Below are 19,504 nucleotides of genomic sequence, written 5' to 3'. Positions count from 1 at the left end.
TTGTAAGCTACCAATACAGCACTTTTCTATGGTTCAGCCCAGTTAAATTTCTTACCATTTAGAATGATTTAGAATGTAAAATTCAACTTCTTTCTATCATTTTAAAGTTTATTTTACTAAATTAAAAATTACATTAGTTTCGGTTTTATACTAGCAATATCTATAATTCTAGGTACTCTTGGTTATGAAATACCCTAAATAAATTAACTTCTAACAAAAGGAATAAAGATCAAGGACAATTCTACTACAGGTCTGGCCCTGTGGGGAAAAACCAAGGCTTATTACCAGCCAGACCTGATTCCCAGGATGGGCCGGAATCCCAGACCTACACTTAGATGGTATGCGATCTTGATCAGCTTGCTTAATTCTGGTGAACCTCAGTTGTTATACCCATTAAATGGGACAATAAATACTGGTTGAGGATTCCTTATCTGAAATGCTTGGGAACCAAAATGTTTGCAGTTTTAGAGTTTTCAAATTTTGAAGTAGCATTGTGTATGCATGTGTGTATGTGTGTGTATATGTATGTATGTATATATATATATATATACGTATATACACATATATTTGATATGTGTGTACATATATATGTGTATCTATATACACATATGAATATATATGCAAACATATACATGCATGTACACATATTCACACACACACACATATATATATGTACACACATATTTTGTGATGAGTAAAATCTAAAGAATTCATTAACGTTTCATATATATACTTACCATATATCCCAAGGTATTTTTTAATGTGCCTATTTTTTGTATGTAATCTGTTACATGACTTTTGGTGTCATTTCCTTCTACTCATCAACCGTGGGTTTATGTTAGTGCTCAAAGAGTTCCACATATACAGCATTTGGGATTTGGGTTACTAGTATTATGGATACTTAACTATGCCTCTTTTGTAGAGTTTCTGAAAGACTCATTAGTATCATTTACCTAAGTGTTCCCCTAGTCCAGAGGTGCAATTTGGAGGTCTTTAATATCTGATGGTTCTTATTGTCATGAACTATGGTTGTCTCTTCAGCATATAACTAAGAATTTTCTTTAAGGCCAGAAGCAACTTTTAAGAACACAGACTCTTCATGGTTCCTTAAATCTTACTAGTACCAATGGACAACCCCTCTGGTACTGAAGCACAACTTAAAAGACATGTGGGTTTTTGGATTGTTTTAAGAAATTTTAGGAATTTTGGTAAAATTTAAAGGACTGACTGTCTTATGTTATAAAGGATGTTTTAGAATGTACAAAGTTTTCAAACTGATTAAAAGAACATGTGTGAGATGGGTGAGTGAATGCTGTGACCAATGTTCTAACTTAGTAGTGCACCAAAGTCTACTCCATTCAGAGCAGAAACAAGTGTTTAAAACAAGTGTCGTGGTAAACATGACTTCACACTTACAGCATGCATTCACAACAGTTATATTTTAGATATGTAGGTGTCTACTGTTTAAATGTTTCTCCTCCATGAAGCCTCAAAACTCCAATACATTCTAAAAACAGGTATCACAGTGTTATACTCTGAACTGAATTTCCTTCCGTTGGAATGAACAAATCTAGTTAAAACTCAATCATAGCTACTTAGCACTCTCCTGAGATGAAGAGGATGACTGGAAGCTACTGGACACGTGGCTGTCTACTTTAACACCATATAACTCCATTGTGGAGTTCTGGGTTCACTCTGAATGAGTGTGAATAGGGCATGAATCCAGCTCTGTGTGTACAACTGGGTTCCACACTTATTCCTGATAGCCTTTTCACATACTAACACTCCCTGTGACTGACTTCAAGGTGAGTATTTGTCAGAAGTAGTTCCTTAATAATAATAATAATATATATATATAGCTTTTATATATAGTCAAAACAAGTATATAAACAGTTTTATATATAACTGTATATATAGTTGTTTTATATATAAACTTATTTATAGTATATATACAGTACTGCATACATAAATATATGTAAACATATAAATATATAAGTATATGTATATGCATATACATATAAATTTATATGTATATGTTTATATCCTATGTATATTTATATGTATATAGTTATATATAGTATATATGTATATATACTATATATAACTATATATGTAACTATATATACTGTATATACTGTATATATACTATATATAACTATATATGTAACTGTATATGTATATATGTATATATATACTATATATAACTATACACACATATATACTATATATACCTATATATGTAACTGTATATGTATATAAACATATACATATACAAATGTATGTATTTATATAAAAATATAAAAATATAACTATATACATATAAATATACATAGTATATAAACATAAACATATATAACATATAACTACATATATAAAACTTTGTGTGTGCAGTTATATATTTATATGGTTTTATATATATAAATATATAGTTATTAGGAGCTTTATATAGTTTTATACATAGTTGTTTTGACTGTTTATAGTTATATATAACTATGTATATAGCAAATATATATTATAAAATATAAAGGCAAACAAGTAAAAATGTTAATTTTGATTGAGTCAGTCTCTCCTAGACGCATTTCCAGAATCACCCCTTCTTCCCTGAAGACCTGTCTCTCATGAAGACCATAATAGTAGACATGAAAATCGAAAGGGGATATTGATTCTTCTGCCATTAACTAGCTGAGAATTGAGTGGTAGACACATATAATTATGGGTGTCTACAAACCAGCCTTTCAATCCTTGGCCTTGTGCCTCATCTCCAGACAGGGATTCCTACCACTCCCTCTTCTCTCTCTAGCTTGCTGTGCTGGCAATTCCCCAAGGTTTGGGTCTGATGCCTTCCTTCCCCGTCTTCCTTTCCTTTCCTGCAGAGCACTGATGAGTTCTACGAAGCTGCTGAGTGCTGCTCTGACTAAAATTGACAGCAGCAAGGCCTTTGGGGGATCTTAATGATGCTTTAGGAGGTCAGTCGGCTGGTGGAAAATAAATGGGTTTGGTTCTGTGGGGAACACTAATGCTGCAGGCAGTGAGATAGAGAATGTAAAACATGTCCAGCCAGCAGGGGGAATCTCTGGTTTTAACCTAGACACTGGAATACTGAGGCCATTCTAGCCTCCCTAGTCAGAGCTGTTAAACCAGACAACAAAAGACAAATGTTGACATGAGTTTAAAACTGCCATTATCTGTCAAAATGAAACCACCAGAACACATAACAGTGGCTAGTCACCAAAGCTTTGAGCCTGGAATGAACCTCTCTACATTAGTATTTGTTTGTTCAGAGTTCTTATATTCAGTACTGCAAAGGGACCATGGGGAGATAAAAGAAATTTTAATATTAAGAACTGAAAATTTAGAGGAAAGCATTACTTAAAACATCCTTCCTTAGGTTTAATTTGGAAATTATATTTTTCCCTAAATTTGGTATCAAAAAAACATTAATTGCAAAGAACATTATTTGTTCTAAAATATTCATCTTTTGAAAGATAACTCGTGTATAAGGTAATAAATTTATATATTGCTAAAGTTACTTAATACAAAAAGCTACCCCTTATGTTAATAAACTGGCATTCTATTGTTTCTGTAAAACCAAATATTTTCATAGTAGATGGTCCTTATTTTCTGATGAAACTATGAGAGTTTTCTTAATGCCTCTTGTACTCCAATTATGTGTTCCTCTGCTAATTTTGTTGATCAGTGAAATTAAAAGTCTGACACAATTTCCAAAGTGACCTGCTCACCTTTACCCAGGGCCTCTTTTTCACCCCTGACTCTACCACATCCCTTCTTTCCTCCCAGGGGAACCTTGGAAAAGGATCATTTAATGACTGGATAAGCATATGTTAATGTGTATGTTGTGTGTATCTAATTTTGGAGGGAAAGAGTTATGTATGACATTTCACCAATCATTTGGGGTGTGTCCCCAAAGAGGTTTTCTCTAAGTGACTGCACCTCTGAGTGGATGGAGTCTTTGAAGGTGAGCCTGTGCTTCACATTTCAGCAGTATGGGAGAGTTTGCAGACATGAGCATCATCTCTACAGCTAACCTAAAGTAGACCCTCAAGAACAGTTCTTGGATTTTTAGCTTTATGTAAATAGTGCACAGGAAGGAAATACAGTTAATATTGTAGTATGAATACAATACCTGCTTTCATGTACCTCTATTCTACCCAGTGTTTGTTTCATTTAGAAGAACATGGTTTTGATATGACATCACCATATCTCTGCCCAGGCCATCTTCCTTGTTTCTTTATTATTATTATTATTATTATTATTATTATTATTATGTATTTATTTCATTTACATTTCCAATGCTATCCCAAAAGTCTCCCCCCACTCATCCACTCCCACCTTTTGGCCCTGGCGTTCCCCTGTACTGAGGCATATAAGGTCTGCATGACCAATGGGCCTCTCTTTCTACTGATGGCTGACTAGGCCATCTTCTGATACATATGCAGCTAGGGACACGAGCTCTGGGGGTACCGGTTAGTTCATATTGTTGTTCCACCTATAGGGTTGCAGATCCCCCTAGCTCCCTGGGTACTTTCTCTAGCTCCTCCATTGGGGCCCTGTGATCCCATCTTCCTTGTTTCTAATGTACCTATAAGAAGTGGTAAAGCCCACATTGGCAATTTGTGTTTCGGGTATGTCGTATGCCTATGGAATCTAGGCTTCTATTTATTTTTCTCCTTTTGAGGGTGGTAGTGTGTACTTTTGTTTATTTATTTTAATTCTTTCTTTAAATTCATTTTATTTTTTGCGATTATAACATATGTCGTCATTTACCCTTTCCTTTCCTCTCTACAAACCCTCCCATATACCATTCCTTGCTCGTTTTCAAATTCATGACCTCTTTTTTTGGGGGGGGGGGGTGGAGGGAGATGAGGAGGTATAGCTGTGGCTTTTTGTTTGATTGGGTTTTGCTGTTGTTGTTTTTGGTTATTAATGCCCTGTTTATTATTTTGTTATCACCCTTGTCACCATTAGGGAAGACTTAGGTAAATGTAACAGCTATCAGTCACCTGCTGTAGTTAGCAGCCTGCTGTGCATTCCTCCTTGCTTAGTTGAGGCAATAATTACCCCCTTAGAATTGGAAGCAGATGGGCTGTTGAGGTTTAAGCTAGTTCTCCATGGGGTGCCTTGTAAGTGTGACAGGTGGAACAGATATTGCATATAGAACACTGGTTGTTTCAGGAGAGACTAGTAATTTCTCAGAATTCTCTCTGATGTGTACGTGGAGATGAGATGCATGAGCAAGTTTAAGAGTTCTGTTAAAGAAAAAAAATATACCAAAGAGTCAAAAATCACACAATGCTTACCCTCTAACCTCAAGTGAGGGATTTGCAGAAAGTATTTGAATTTTTACAGTGGCTTGGATGAAATCGTTGACTGGCGCTGACCTCAAGGTAATCATTGTTGCTGTTTGTGGCAGAGCAATTAAAGCAAATCATAGCCTGACTAACCCTGCTGAGGTATGACGAAACCTTCAGAAATTTGCCAGGCCTTGCCAAGCAAAAATATTTCTGCTTCGCTTTCATCTGGCTCGAGAAAACTTAGCATCTGGATAGAGTGAACCTTTGAACATGATGATTAGAGCTGAAGTGGACTGCTTCGAGTGACATGAACCACAATACAAATTATACTAGCATTGAGTGACTGCCAACCTGCTGTAAACTGAAAAACAAACACCCTAAGAACTGAAGATAACTCAAATGGGTCTGAGGCCTAGACATTATAGCATAATATACATTTCAAGGACATAACTTCTTCACCACATAAGTGTATACCTAGTGGAATAGGTTATAATTGTTGGATCTATGAACTTTTTCCATTCAATTTTTTAAAAATCGTTAACAATGGGAACTAATGAATGTAACCATACTGAAGGAGATGAGCCACATCTAAGAGTAAAAGAGTGTCCCTAACCTGAAGAACCTGCACATTCTTTTTTTTTTTTTTTTTTTTTTTTATCTTTTTGAGACAGGGTTTCTCTGTATAGCCCTGGCTGTCCTGGAACTCACTCTGTAGACCAGGCTGGTCTCGAACTCAGAAATCCACCTGCCTCTGCCTCCCGAGTGCTGGGATTAAAGGCGTGCGCCACCTTGCCCAGCTGAACCTGTACATTCTAAAGCTCTCACCAGTACGTTGTTTATCTGCTTTAAAGTCCCCAGTAAAACTTTACTTGTTTAAAATGTAAAGATTTGCGATTCCTCCTAACCCTGTCCTCCTGGACTTTGAGAGCCTGAGAATCTGCATTTTTCAGGATTACTGGATTATTCTCACGCCTGCCAAAGGCTCAGCCTCAAAAGTTTATAGTCTGTGTTATGTGGGTAGAATTAGGCACAGGGTGCATGGAGATGCACAAAATCACACTATAAAATACACAAATATCAAAGGCGGTGAAGCTGTCTTTGCCTCAGTATCTCCATTAACTATAGTTTCTGAGTCTGTGTAGACAACCTTCACACCCACAGTCTTATCAATAATACTTCTATTTATATAATGGATTTAACTTGTGCCAGGTGGTAGAAAAATAATGGGGAGGAGAAAGGAATTTCTTAATTTTTTTTCTCTGAAAATCTCTGGCTTTGCTATCTGTCCATAAACTTTTGACTCTCTTGTTTTCTTTCTTCAAGATGCGAATGACTTGTAGCAGACTGAGTGTATGCAACACACCTAGAACAAAGCCTGGAAACTCCATGGCTACAGTGAAAGAAGTCAAGGCAGAGAAACAGATGGGTTGTGTGTACTAGGAAACCCATCATTTTACATGTTTCTGGCAACTCAGATTTCTCCAGTAGGCATTTATTAGATGCTTGCTACAGAGGAGGAGGTGTGCTACGACAACAAGAATGAATGGGGCACAACAGGGTTTAGAAAGACCATTCATTTTACTGCCTTAAGTAGGATGCCTAAACAATAGGATAACAAACCTTTGGATGGGATCCCACACTGTCCCCTTTACTTGACCATTTAGTGTCCCTGTCCCTTTTACCCATATCCGTACACCCTCCTGGCCTGAATTTGAGCTTGTTCCCCCACTTATTGTCAACATTGGCCTCTAACATTTCCTAAGTCTAATGTTTCAAAGCAGTATCATTGGTTAGCATGGTGTACTGAGTAAACATAACCTTTGGCATCAGCAGAACTCACTAAAAGCATGAGATGAGATAGAAAGCAGTTTCGACTAGATTGGGAATAGCTTGCATGCCATGCAAAAGTTTGATGTGTGAGATTAATTGTCCATACAGGAGCCAGATCAATGAATGACATAAACTGACAAAAGATACTGGAGGAGACTTTAAAACTAAATGATATGTGTGATACATCTTGGAAAAGATATACTTAGGCTGGAGTAGGAAGTCATGAAATGCAATGCAGAGCCTAGGTTATTTGCCAGTGTTCCACTTCTATATTATTGTGTGACTCCCTAGCATCCTCTATGCAGAAGCCAAATAGACCTCTATACTGTGCCCAATCCATAAGCAGTTTATCATCTGAGAACAGGAGAAGGGCCGAATTACCACCAAGTTGAGAAGATCTGTTGAGAAGAGGATACAACTGTAGTCATCCTTGAAGTAAAACTCAGTGTCCACACTAATGCTTTGCCAACTTAAGCCACCATTCCTGTGTTGGGGAGTGTAGTGTCTCCAAACACTAATGAAAATAAACTCCATAAAGAAGTCACCCTCACTGCTCTGGGTAGCTGGTAGAGAGAGAAATTCAGAAAATGCTTCTCTCAAAAGTTGGCAATGTAAAGGCTTAGATGCTATGTAAGAGTTTGAGAAGCAGATAGTGGCATGACAGAAAGGGAAATCAATGTATGTAAATGCCCTTACATGTATGTATGTATGTAGAAGTCTTTAAAGTGCTCAACCTATGGAAGGAACTGTGAAGAATACTAATTTCCCTAGTCCTTCCTGCTCAGTCTGCACAAACCAGCCAGCAGCTCAGAGTCCAAGCCTGAAGTTGTTCAGCTCTGAGTTGTATTTCTCAGGCTGATTTGACATCCGCTACCTCCATACTTTAACTTCAGGTGCTTTTATTCTGAGAAAGTCCGTCTCCAAGCTGCCAAACTGGAGACATGGGGAAGATCAAGTAGACAGAGCTACTAGGCATGCTTCTGTGTATGCTGACTTTCAAGCAAACTAGTTGCTTCAAAGCTCCTTTGCTATTCTACTGACCTGTGTCCTATTTTGAAGGTTCAACCCAGCCTTCCCTACATGAGAAAAAAAAGCCTCTGATTGAGCAGTGCAAAAGCACTGGTAGATCAGCAACCTGGCTTGGGAGTCTCTTTGGGGTGGTTGCCTTGGCTCCTAGAGGAGGCCAGTGGTTTATCTTTGCAGAGAATCCAAACCACTTGGCAGTGTATGCCTGAACTCAATCTGCGACCCGGGCTGTATTCACCCCATCCGGCAGGGACTACCTCTTTCCCTTTGGCCTGATCCTGTGGATTTCTCTGGGTTCTTTTTCTTCAATGACTGACTGAGCTATCATCCTTCTGTCTTCTGTGTGGTTGTCTATGTGGCTGGGATTCCCATGAAACCCTAGCCTGACTCTCAGAATTCTAGAAGGCCTGTGAATCTTCAAGATATAGGGGGATAGATTCTAAAGTTCATTTTAAAAAGTGTTCTAATTTAATTGAAAATTGATGGAAAGCATTCCTTATTAAATGTGGAAGGGCATCTATCAGAGTAGATATGGTTTCATTTCTACAATCGATTTTGTTTTGCTTCTTGCGAGGCTGTGCTCATTTGTTGGGTAACTATGTACAGAGCATGTGCTATAGCAGAGGCACTATTCTAATTACTGAGCTGGAGCAATAACAATGCTAGTGGGGCCCCGACAAGTGCATGCTACCCAACACAAGCATCTGCCATTCCTTGTCACCATGGAGAAATCCCTTTGCACAATACTCTAAGGACCATCTTTTATTGAAATCTTTCTTCTGTAGGCACACATTTTGTATATGAATGTAACTTCCAAAATTCTGAGTTTTGCTTTATGACTGTCAGGAGTTAGACTACTTAGGACCTTGTTTCTTCCCTCATTCTCCTTTATCTTTTTCCTCTTTTTTAAAAAAACGTGAGCTTGTTGTGTGCTTCAGTACTAGAGAATCTGAGCAAGGCCTGACTTCTATCCCCAATCTCTAGCAATGGTTAAGAGCACTCGCTGCTCTTCTGGAGGCTCCAACGTGGATTCCCAGCAATCACATCTATAGCTCTAGCTCCAGCCCACATGCAGACACATACACATAATTAAAAATAAAATAACCTTTAACAAAAGTAAATATGATATATATCACCTAAAACCATTACTTTTCCCAAATATTTGAAGTCTCAATGTTTCAAATGATGACCTACACAAAGAACAGTCCAGTGTTTCTTCTATTCTGCTGTTTTATACCTTGCATTATTTTGACCACCACTGTCTTTGGATCTTTGGTATGAGAACTAGAGAGCAGAGAGAAGGTCAGTACGTTGTTACAGCACAGTTTACTGTGATGCAGGCAACCCCAGAAAGGTTTAGAGCTTCTTAAATATTGAGTTCTAGAGACTGAGAACTGGCTTCCTGGTCTGTCTCTGTCTTGCTTCTCTTCCTATTCATATATGTATGTGTATATATACATACACACACATACATATATACATACACATACATATATGAGTGTGTATATAGATATATACAATATATCTATATACACATGTATATGTGTGTATATATGTTTATATATACAAATATACATGCATATATATGCATATCTATTTTTTAAGGAAAAAAAAAAACCCTGAGACTTGAACAAGCCATGAGCCAGAAATAGTAAATAAAATGACGTTGTTACAGAGAAATTCAGTAAGATCTGTTACTACCTAAAGCAATGGTTCTCAGCTTGTGAGTCCCAGACCCTCTACCTTTCACAGGATTCTCCTAAGACTACTGGAAAACATAGAGAGATACATCACAATTCACAACAGTGATTTTTATGGCTGGAGGGGAGTGGGGGATCATCACAAAATGAGGAGCTGCATTAAAGGGTTGAGAATTCGAAAGGTTGAGAAACACTGTCCCTAAAGCTTCAGTGACAGCTGGACTCAGCATTTCTCCTACCAAGCTTACCTGTATCTCCAGTTTTGTAATTTAAGCCCCCTCTCTCCCAGAACAGGTAGGCAAAAGTGTTCTCCTTATTAGTTTTGCCTTGATATTTTCCCTCCAGACTCCTTTCTCAGGGACAAGTTAAGCAACTTGAGTCTTGTGAGGGAAACCAAGTCACAGGCCTATCTTTCATACAATGGCCCCAGTCCTCCAGCTGAGAAAATGAACAGACTTTTTTCCATTCAGGTCCCTGTCCTGCTCAGTACTTCACCCATGGACTTTTAAGGGAGCACTCGGGGCTCCAAACTAGACCAGAAATCCTGGGAATGTTCATTTGTGAGATGATTATTTTTGTCTCCAAGAAACAGGGGAAGCATCAATTAAATAACTATCCCAATCTCCACGTGTTCTGGGAAACTCTGGTTCCATGGCTGAGGGTGAGGTGCTCATCTGAGTAACTCAGACACGCCATGTCTATCACCATTCAGAGAAAACAGTCTCTCTAGCCCCATTTCCCTGCAGCTATTATCCAATTGCTCTGTGTTTCTTCACAGCAATGTGTCACCAGAACTTTTGTCTCAACAATTTGCATCAACTAGTGTATGCGTGGCCATGCTGGCAAGTCTTATTTCTCTGGTCTGCCACGTTTCCCTTGGCTTCCCAGCAATGCTCCACAGGTTGTCTTCCTCCTGGGCTTTTGTGCCCCTCCCTCCCTAGTGGACATCCTGCCTGTCAGGTTATTCCATAGGCACTCTATCTCTACCTGACTCCAGGGAATTTATGTAGTCTGTCTTTATGTTCCTGTCCTGTGAAGTGTGGTCATATTGAGTCCTTTCTTGGACTTCTTGCTCAATCACACATGTATCCTTTCCACATCTCAAAGCCATGTTGAATCCATTCCTCAATGTTACCACAGCAAAATCAAAATTTTTGTTTCACTGTTGGCATACTCAGAAACTTGTTTTTCTTTACCCAGTAACGAACTGCCATATTACAACTTCAGGGAAAAATATGGAATATAACTTTGTTTCTTTGACATAAGTGTTTTCCATTATTTTTCTAAATGTATTTTAAATACATTTACTTTCCTCATTTTTTCTAAACATTACCACCCCAACGAAGACATTGTTGTTCTTCGTTTATACAGCAGTCATGGCCTTTAGATGGGTATTTGCCTCTGACCTTTCATTCCTAAAGCAGGCCTGCAGCATACTGTTAGAGGGGACTCTGGCCTTGCCTATCTGGATTTAGACCACAGCTTTACCCACTCACTAATTACAAGCTTGGGAAGGTGCCTCTATTGTCATGCCCAGGAATCCTGCTGATAATAGTGACTCTCTGAGGGGGACATTGGATTAAATTAGTAAAGATCTGTGTTAAGTGCTTAAAACAGTATTTAATGCTTACTATCAAGATGAGTTATCACCAACTAAATCTGTTCCTCATTAGCACTAACCAGATTTTCGTCACTCCATGCTTAATGTGTTGAGATACTTGAGATGAGCTTAACTACTACAGCCTTGCACATGCCTTGGCTTCAACCTTCCTTCAACCACAGCAGCATTCATTGTCCCCATCACCTTCCTGTCACTGTCCTTAAGGAGCCATTTTATCATCTCAGAAGGGGTTTTAATACTCTTGTTTGCTTTTCTTGGAGGTATTTTACCTAATTTTCTCTAATAAGTTTTATTTTGTTCCTATCTCTTCCTCCCTCCCTCCTTGCTTCCTTCCTTCCTTCCTTTCTTCCTTCCCCACCCCCACCCCACCCTGAACTCAATTCAAATGATCCCTTTAGGATCTTTCCATGACAAGCTATCTAATGAGGCTCATCCCCATTAGATAATGCCATGCAATGTGGTTCATTAATAGTACATTACACTCCTAAGTACCCTCTTTACATATTTTCCCACTTGCTCGTGTAATGTCTCTCCTCACTACCACAGTGTGAACTCTGTAAGGGAAAGCTCTGAGCGCTGGTCCTCATGGGGGCTTATAGAATACCTGGCACACTAGGAAATCAGAGGTTGTTATCAGAGAGGATGCATGGGTAGATGGCATTATTATTTCTCAACACTGAACACAAGGATAATAATTGTACTTTGTGTTATTCTGATGCAAAATTGGTATAGAGTATTATGTATGTGTGAGTTCTTACTATGAAAAGATGCTAATGTTGGGAGAATAAATATAAGGTCTAGTAAAACATAGACTGCCAAAGTACGCTTTCTGCATAAATCACTTCATGGGTGGAGGCAGGAACCCTGCATTCACAAAAAATGGAAACATTGCTTGCCTCAAATTTTTGTGGTCTGCTTATTATGGGATGACTGCCTTCTGATAGATTTCTCTGTCTGTTTTAAATATGAACAGTTTTGAGAACTGCTGATGTTTCCTCTAAGGAAAGGAAAGGAAAGGAAAGGGAAAGGGAAAGGAAAGGAAAGGAAAGGAAAGGAAAGGAAAGGAAAGGAAAGGAAAGGAAAGGAAAAGAAAGGAAGTATTTTAAAGATACACGTTTTTCATATAACTAAATCAACTACTTCATCTCTGTAACTAGGAAATTCTCTTCTCAGAACACCGGGTCCTGTACATAATAATTATATCCTATAACTGTTAGAATTATATGGTAGACATGAGCATGCTACTTTATTTCCTCACCTATGTCCTTCAGTGTATGCTGTGAGGTTAGATTCCACAGGGTCCATATTAACCATGAATTTAAGCTTTAATAATTTATATGCATTTATCAAACTATCTTCAAAAATACACTATTTGGAACAATTGTATTAACAGCATCTGGTACATAGTACATAGTAGGTATTCAATAACTGTTTGCTGAATGAATGTCGATCGATGATTCTTTGTGAGAATAAAGCAAACTCCATATTACTCCAAGTAATGCTTCCTTATAATGGCAGTGATTCTCCTTTCACGTATGCAGCTGAAGTCTGAGGAACATTCAAGCATAACTGAATGTCTCAAGACATTTGGATACAAAAACCGTATTTTCTTCTGACTGAAGTTAATAAATTTAAATGTGTCTTCTGGAATTATTTAGTTCAACATTTTGCAAAGCAAATGAGCTCTGAGATCATCTATATTCAAACAAAGGCCAGGAGGCTTAGAGATATACTTCTTATACTTTGACAGACCATTTTATTTATAATTTCTGAGAGTTGGTGGAGGGGTGCGATTGTTGGCTTGGATTGATTTATTTTTTTATTTGGTTAGGTTTGCTTTCTTTGAGACAGGTTTTCCCTGTGTAGCACTGGCTGCCCTGGAACTTAATTTGTAGACCAGGCTGGCCTCAAATTTAGAGACTCACCTGCTTCTGCCTCTCAGTTGCTGGAATAAAAGGCCTGTGCTACCATACCCACCTCTGAGAGCTGGTGTTTTAATGTTGTAAAATCCTAACAATTCTATGTAATTGGTACTAGGACATTTAAGTAAGGTTTGGCTATCATAGCTGCTATCAAGTGTGTTTGGTGACACTGGTTGTTAAATATCAGGAAATTTTATATTACACATCTACACACACATGTAAACATTTTGGTGATATTAAGATTTTAGAAGTATAAATTACCTTGCCAAACTATTTAGTTCTTTCAAATTTCTATGTAAAAGCACTGGAAACCTAATAAAATGACTAATTTCCTAAAAATATAATAAAATAATAGTTAGAATTTAACCTTGACAATGAACTTTGTAAAGAATTCCAGATATATTTAATAAAAATGAAACTATAGTAATCTAGGAAATAATGTGGCTCTTTATCTAGTTGATCTTTAAATAGAAAATATTTGAAGCATGTATAAAGACTATTGAAAGATGCTAATCGTGGTGGCGCACGCCTTTAATCCCAGCACTTGGGAGGCAGAGGCAGGTGGATCTCTGTGAGTTTGAGGCCAGCCTGGTCTACAAACCAAGTCTGAGAAAGCCAGGGCTCTGTTACACAGGGAAACATGTTCTCAAAAATTATTGAAAGAAAATAAACATTTATAGAGACTTGGCAAAATATGAAATATTTGAATGTTCAAAAGATTATGAGGGTAAAAGTTAAAATAGTGAGTTAATGTAATATATATTAAATGCTGTGTGTATTATATATACATACATATATTTTAAGAAACTCTGAATGCACAAATAGAAAAGACATGAACAAGTCATGTTCTATGTACAGAAGGCCAACAATCCAATATATGAAATACATGAAGCTTTACTGACAAAAACATGTAAATTACAACATCAAAGCATCATGTGTAATTATTAATGTGAGAAATTACAAGCAAAAGAATATTGTCAGGAATTCAGCAAGATATTAGAGAACAGAAATATAAATTATCTCAATGTTTATGGAGACTATAGTAATTCTATTAGACATACATTCTACATGCTAATCAGACTTGGCTGAAAATATATCTGTAAGATGTAAAAGCAATTTTAACAATAGTGACAAAAATGGAACCTTAAAATAAGCTATAAAATGAAAACGGTCTTTAAAATTCCATATCTTGCCTAATTTGAATAGACTTAAAGATAATAAACTTAATAAAATAGTTATAAAATAAAAATAATAAAATGTAATAATACTTTTAAAATTAAATAGATATGCCTGGTAGCATGGTTTTTTTTATCCCAGCACTAAGGAAGCAGAGGTAGACAGATCTCTGTGAGTTCAAAGCCAGACTAGTCAACATGGAGAGTGTTTAGCCAAGCAGGACTAAGTAGTAAGAACCTGTTCCCCCCCAAATAAAACAAGAAATGGATTACATAAAACTTTTAAAAGCATACTTAAAATTAGATTAGTATAGTATTATAAGTTCATTGTCAATTTCATCCAGATTAAAATGTGGATGCTAATTTGTTGTGTCTATTCTGTTACTCATTTTGAAGCAAATCTCTAGAGATTTACTACAAGTCTCTACCTGCCTCAATACCATTTATGAAAGCATGTAAACATTTTATGATGTAACCACAGAACTATTTAAATCACTATAGAATTAACATAATGGTATAGAACATGGAAATATCCCCAATTGTTTCAGAAGCATCTGTTTACTTCCTCATGGCATCAAATTTTGTGAAAAACCAATTAGTGAATATTTTCAACTTTGCTGGGCAGACAGCCTTTGCTGCCGCCCTGCCGTTGTTCCTAGTAAGCCACCCCACTCCATGCAGATGAGCAGGGTGAAAGTGTTTCAATAATACTTTATTTTTATAAGCACTCAGAACTAGATTTGGCCTGCAGGCTGAAGTTGCCACTGATTTAACTGTGTATTGTGGAAGATAAACATTAGCTTTAAAATGTTGATTAGCTGTAGGGACAGGGGTTTTGGGGGGGGGTTGTTTGTTTGTTTATGTGTAGTAAGAAGATTTCATAGGGAGTCCTTTCCTTTGGCTTTGGTTGCAGTGTGGGGGACCCTGTACTTGGCAGACAAGTTACGTCCCCAGCCTCCTTGCATCTCTCAGGTCCTCAGAAGATGCATACTGATTGTCAGCACAGTATTGGTGATTCCAAGTGGATACATTTGGGGAATGCCTGTTCTTACTATAAATCTTAGCTCTTTGTATATGACTTCATTCCTTAATCTTACTGCCTAACTCAATTCTTTCATTACAACTTACATAAAAGTAATTTTTCTATTATTCTGCCTACTTTCCTTAGCCAAAAGGCTTTTATAAGAAGAAAAAGGACTTTGCAAAGGACTTTCAGATCAGATCCACTGAATGAAATACAGCATATATTGCTTGCTTTTTGCAGTCAATGTATCCGATGATTCTTTTCTTTTAATGGACAATTATTGTTTGAGTCAGTGTCCATGTACACTAAGCTGGGCTCAGACTTGCTGTGTAGGCAAGTATGACCTTAACTTTCTGATCCTCCTGCCCCCAACTTCTGGATGCTAGTATCACAGACTTTCGGCACCAGAGCTGGACGATTGCCATGCTGTAGCTCAAACCCAGAGCTAGATAACCCATGAGCTGCATCCTAGATCTTAGTGGACAGTTCCCTACAGCATCCCTTCCAGTAATTTCTAGAGGATCTGCAGAATGAAGAGGGCCTTTCTCTGCTTATTTTCATTTTGTCTGTGTGAAAATTAACTCACAGATTTTTCTATATGATCACTATATCACTCATTTCTAGTCTTTACTCTTTTCGCCGTATTTTGGTCTTGTTAATATTCCACAGCTTCTGTCTTGCTAAGCTGTCAGGCTCCAGGTGGAAATGTCCCCTAGCTTTAATATTTAATGTATTAATATTTATTAAAACATTTATAAACAGCAAGCAAGTAAAGCATCTTTGTTGTTATGATTTTTAATCTAATGAATCAAATAGGCCTAATTGTTCTCTTTTTTTTCCTAGGTAACAATTACAAATTTTTTTATTATTTATTCACTTACTTATATGTACTGAGTACTAATCTTAAAATTGTTAAGTTCAATTAAAGTTTTTAATATAAATAGAAGATTTTTAAAAATTTCTTTAATTTTGTAAATTCCCACAGCACATTTAAAATAAGATTAAAATTACTTTATAGAATACATAAACATACTTTTTTTATACTTGCAGGCAGTCATATAATTTTAACTATACTGAATGGTCTCAGAAAACAAAATGGCTCCCCCTACCCAAATAAGCTTTTTAACATCCAGGCAATAGAACTACAATAGCTCTCAGTCTCCCCCAGCTATCTTTACAGACCTTAAGGACTTTTCTCCCAATCAGCTGTGTGGAAACTAGTCTGTGGATGTGTTTCTTTATTTGTTATCATGCTTTACATAGACAGCAATTTCCAAGGGTTCATGAGACTCTCAGTATTTTTCCCCTGCTCTTAATTCCATATGGACAGATGCTAAACAACTGAACAATCACATTACCACCACCACCACCACCACCACCACCACCAGCAGCAGCAGCAGCAGCAGCAACAACAACAACAGAAATACCTCTGGTAATCCTCCTGTTTTAGCCTTCTTTTGTTGGGTTTTTGATTATTTGTTTTAGCTTAGTTTGGGCTTTTTTTTTTTTTTTTTAAACAAGGTCTCTATAGCTTTGGCTATCCTGGAACTCATTATGTAAACCAGGCTGGCCTTGAAGTCAGATATCCACCTGCCTCTACCTCTACTTCCACCATGCCTGGCCCCCGACTTAGCCTCCTAAGTGCCCTAATTTTAGGTATGTGACACCAAAATTGGAAGACCCATTTCTTAATATATAAAGTAAACAAAATTTAAATTATTCAACTTCATTGTAGGTGGTGATCACTTAGGTATAGTCTTAAGCCAGATTGCTTTTACCTAACTTCTAAAAGTAGCCATCCTGAACCTATCTAGTGGGAATTCAAATTATAGACCCCAGAAGGAAATTACTCCATATTTTTAAATAAATCTCATTGTGTAAAGTAGTCCTGGTTCTGTAAAATATAGGAGCTATGCTTGTTAGTTTTTATTGCCAACCGGACACAACCTAGAGTCATGTGAGAAGAGTGAACCTAAACTGGAGGCTGCCTGCATCACATTGGCCCGGGGATATTTTCTTGATTGGTAATCCATGTAGGAAAGCGCAGCCAACTATACCATCCCTAAGCAGGCAGTGCCAGGTTCTATAAGACAGCCAGCTGAACATAAGTCATTGAGTTAATAAGGAAGAAGTCTTCTATATCTTCTGCTTGATTTCCTTTGCTGACTTCCTTCAATGACCCACTGACTCGGAAGGGTAAGCTAAAGTCAACCCTTCACTTCCCTAAGTTGTTTTTGCCTGTGGTTTTTATCAAGTGCTCTAGAACAGGCATACCTACTATGAATCAAAGAAATGTAAACATTCAGTTTGTGTGTGTGTGTGTATGTGTGTGTTTTCAATTCCTCTCCCTCCAGTAGACCAACAGTTGTCCACTACTTCTTCCGGAAGCCTCATCTTGACCTACCACAGGCATTCTACCTGCAACCTGAATCTGTAAGGATTTCTTCCATTTCCTGCCCAGAAATAGTTCCCTCATTTCTATTATTTAGAAGTGTTTGTCATTAATAATTTCTTCATATTAAAATAAGCAATAAATTGTTATTAGACGCGTTCTCACGACCGGCCAGGAAAGACGCAACAGACCAGAATCTTCTGCGGCAAAGCTTTATTGCTTACATCTTCAGGAGCCAGAGTGCAAGAAGCAAGAGAGAGAGAAAACGAAACCCCGTCCCTATTAAGGAGAATTTTCCTTCGCCTAGGACGTGTCACTCCCTGATTGGCTGCAGCCCATCGGCCGAGTTGACGTCACGAGGAAGGCAGAGCACATGGAGTGAAGAACCACCCTCGGCACATGCGCAGATTATTTGTTTACCACTTAGAACACAGCTGTCAGCGCCATCTTGTAACGGCGAATGTGGGCGCGGCTCCCAACATCTCCCCCTTTCCTTTTAATAAGAGCAAATAGGCCACCCATATTAATGAGAGTGGAGATAGAGGTCAAATCCCCAGTGTGTAGGTAAAGGAGCCATGTACAGGATTAGCTCTTAGGCTCACAAGCTTTTACCCAGAGCAACCCTGACCTGCTCCCGTGTCGTTTTGCCTGGGGGAAGGGAACTAGGACACTGAACCTTCATGAAAGATGACATGTCTCCCTAGAATAGGCTCATATATGCCGCAGAGCCTTTCCATTGCAGTGCTTAGCCGTGCAACTCTCTCGGGCTGCTGAAGCACACTCACTCTATCCCGTGCAATGAGTCTAGCCTCGTGAGATGTAAGAGCTGAGTGGCCAGCGACCTATTGCCTAAGCATAGATAACCATATATCAGGGGGAGCTCCATGTTCTAGTCCTGCAAGCGCCTGGGCAATAACCACCTTGTCTCTCCTAGTTTGGGCCTTAAGCTTACAGACCAATCAAAGAAGCAACACTAATCCACAGCAAAGTGTATCTCCAAATAATATTAATCCCACCCATTTTTTAAAGAAAGAAAATGCTGAGGAGATCCAATTGGGTAATCCTTTGGTCAGCGACAGGTCCAAGCGCGTGGAGTTGACCTGAAGTCTCAATTCCCGAAGGATCTGTTCAAATTCAGCCATCCAATTCTGTAACATATACTGAAAAAGACTTTTTGACAATTTAGCTGCCCTAGTAAATTTAACATACTGAATGGAAATAACACACAATCCCGGAAACTTTTGTTCACAACCCTGCTGAGTTATTTGTCATAATACATCTAGTTGTATCTGGACAAGATCTATGAGTTGATTAACCAGCATGAGACCTCTCTGTATCTTGACATTAGCTGAGGCCTGTTTATCTATGACTGTAGTCACCGAGGCTGACAAAGTGTTAATGGTGTCAGTCATCTGGACCTGTCCAGACAGAGCCAAGGCTGTCTGAATTAAGGCCAAACCCAGTTCCTAGTTAGTGGTAAAAAAGCAAGAGAATACTTGAGC

General features: G+C 38.0%; 1 protein-coding gene across 17 annotated transcripts in view; it reads left to right on the top strand.

Moving 5' to 3' along the window:
* Positions 1-19,504, top strand: part of Sybu (syntabulin (syntaxin-interacting)) — a 116,215-nt gene that overhangs the window by 41,928 nt on the left and 54,783 nt on the right. The window lies entirely within an intron of this gene.

This window comes from Mus musculus, chromosome 15 (genome assembly GCF_000001635.26).
Source record: "Mus musculus strain C57BL/6J chromosome 15, GRCm38.p6 C57BL/6J".
Classification (NCBI taxonomy): domain Eukaryota; kingdom Metazoa; phylum Chordata; class Mammalia; order Rodentia; family Muridae; genus Mus; species Mus musculus.
The sequence above is the reverse complement of the archived record's forward strand: the minus strand, read 5'-3'. Positions and strand labels throughout refer to the sequence as shown.